Below are 3,256 nucleotides of genomic sequence, written 5' to 3' on the forward strand. Positions count from 1 at the left end.
GTACATGATACTACATCAATCCCATCCTTATTAGTACATGATACTAACCTAACCAACACATAGGTATGTACATACCTTGTCTAGATAAAATGCGAGGCCACTTTAACAATCTTAGAAGTCATATAAAGAGAATTCTCTGCCTACCAAATATCAGTACAATCAACCACAAATCAATGCCTAATTAAAATTCCAGCAACTTTAAAATATTTAAAATCCTCTTTAAAACTATTTAAAGACCTTTTTATTCATTAAAACTTCAACTATTAATACCTCCTAGTATAGTACTACCATACTAGTCATTAAAATTCCTTTAAAACCCATACTTTGACATTTAAAAATTCATCGTAAGCATACTAATAAAAATTTCATAAACGTATAATGTGTTTGAAACCCTTCAAAACATGCTTAATCATCATCATAATCATAATCATCATCATAATCATAATCATAATCATAATCATAATCATAATCATAATCATAATCATAATCATAATCATAATCATAATCATATCATAATCATAATCATAATCATATCAAATCTATCATAATCATAATCATAATCATAATCATAATCATAATCATAATCATAATCATTCATAATCATAATCATAATCATAATCATAATCATAATCATAATCATAATCATAATCATAATCATAATCATAATCATAATCATAATCATAATCATAATCATATCATAATCATAAGAGTATTCAATTTCATAAGCTACAATATAATACTATAATTTTTCAACTAATAAAACCCTAAAAATCCATACTTTGATACATAAAATCTTAGTTTAAACATAATAAATAAATATGAAATTTAATTACTTCACTATATAAAATACATAATCTGAAATTTATATTAAAATCATCAAATTATAAACTTTACTCATGAAAACATCAAAATCAATCCTTAAAAAATAAACTTAACATTAAATATAATAGAGGAGAAAGAAATAAAGCAAAGAGAGAGGAGAGGGGAGCAAAACAGTGGCAAGGGAGGAAGGGCGGCGTGCTGCCGCAGGTACTATTGCTGGTGAAGGTGGTGGTCGGGCGATGGTGGCTGCCCAGTGGCTAGGCCGAAGAAGATCGAAGGAGGAGGAGAGAAATCGAGAGAGGGGGCCGAAAAAAGAGAGAAAATAGCGTGTGTTTAATGTGTGGGGAAATTTGGATTTTGTGTGGTTTATATTGTTATCCCTTGCGAGCTTAGAAAATTATGTTTAGGCTTTCAATAATAGTTAATGATTGGGTTCTTTAGTGTAGTTGGGTTCCTCTAATCCAATTTAAAATCCATTTTACTAATTCAAAGATGTTTAAACTACTTAAATAATCAATAATAGTTTGATTATTTAAAGAATTAAATAATTCTTTTGACTTTTAAATAGTCAACATACTAAGAAATAAACTTTTTTAATACTAACATACATATAAATATACATTAAAATATATTTATAAAATTCATAAATATATGGGGGATTACAGTCTACCCCTAATAAAAGAAGTTTCGTCCCGAAACTTGGCACCAAAACTCTCACAAGTTCAAAATTCTATGGCATTCTACACTAACACTAGTGGAAAAAAACGCAAGGGTTGCGGTGCAAGGACTGCGTTTTTTGAAAAACGCAGCCCTTAATAGTGAAGGGATGTGGTCAGTGCAGAAACTTCAACCCTTCATATACCAAGGGCAATAGTTTTTGTACTGACCGCAACCCTCAAAGTGAAGGGTTGCGATTAGCCCAAAAACTGCAGTCCTTCATATAAACGAAGGGCTGCGATTTTTGGGCTAATCGCATCCCTTTCTCAAACCGCCCGAAATTTCCTCCCTCTTTCACTCACTCATCTTATTTTGTTCCTCACATGGTTCTCTCAAAACCCCAAAACCCTTAAATCATTGAGCCTTTAACTCCTCAGTGGCTATTACCTAAAATGCAAATCTAGACAACGCTATGAACTTGCTATAATACTTAGAGATGGTCATACTTCTCATCCTAAGGTTGATGAACTCTTGAGCTTTTAGTTTCCTCATAAAAGCAGGGTAAAAAAAAAATATTTCTCTTAAGGCAACAATAAAGGATTCCCAAATAACCTCTTTCATAATACCGAGTCTAGTCTCATTCTCTTTCTACTATAATCAGTCTCATCTTTCAGATACAATATAACTTGACCTACTTTCACACCCTCAGGACAGTTCACAGCCCCAAAATCTTTTCAAACGCCCTAATCCGACTCTCTAAGAGGATAGGGTTAGCTTACCCCTTAAGGTACGAAAGTTTATTCTTAGCTAGTCTCTCCAACATGTCCCAGCAGAATCGGGACACTCAACTTTTTTCGAGTCGAAATCTCTGCCAATAGGCGAATAGCGAAAGCTAATTAAGGCATCATTATTGTTTGACACTCTACTTCACAACCGAAACTTAACATAACTCTACTTTGGTTTCGATTCAGACTTACTTGCCATTTCCTACGAAGGCAACATTTGATTTGACCATAAGGATCGCATCAACAAACAATTTTACTAAGTTCCAACATGAAATGTTCTCTAATAATCACATAATCATTCATGTAAAATATATTCACATCAACGTGCAAGTAGAAACAAGCAAGCAAGAATATAATCACATGATGAAAAGAATAATAAAATAAAAAAAATATTCCCATCACGTGCCCAGAATAAATTCTCACTCACTCAAATAAATAATAGCTTTTATTCCTCAATCGATAACAAGAATATTTTTTTCCAATCCAAAATAACCAACTTATTCCTCAACAATATCAGAATAAGGAAATTTAAACCATTATAGCTTGACTACTTTCCAACAACTAATCTCAAACCATAAATAAATACTCTATGGAATTACACCATCATTCTCATCCTTGTTTCCTTTATACGGAGTAAACATTTCATCTTTAAAGTCTCCATAGTCTTCACTATAATAATATTATTAACAATAATAATCTGAATTCCTAGATCTAGTAGATCTTCAAATCCTTTTGGGTTGATGTCCATTTCCATCCATCTCTAAAACATTCACATCGCTCAAATAAGGTCTCCAAATAACATTCTAGATGTCCTTTCAAGTTTGCACTCTAGTACAATCAAACTCTTGAATTACTTCATATATCACTAACAAGGATACCTACTTTTAACCCATAATGCATAATGATCTCCAGGCTAATGTAACTATAACTTCGAGGCTCATGACATCGAACATTCTCATCATCACTCAATATAATTGGTTATGATAGCTTCC

The sequence above is a fragment of the Beta vulgaris genome, chromosome 4 (genome assembly GCF_026745355.1).
Source record: "Beta vulgaris subsp. vulgaris cultivar EL10 chromosome 4, EL10.2, whole genome shotgun sequence".
Lineage (NCBI taxonomy): Eukaryota > Viridiplantae > Streptophyta > Magnoliopsida > Caryophyllales > Amaranthaceae > Beta > Beta vulgaris.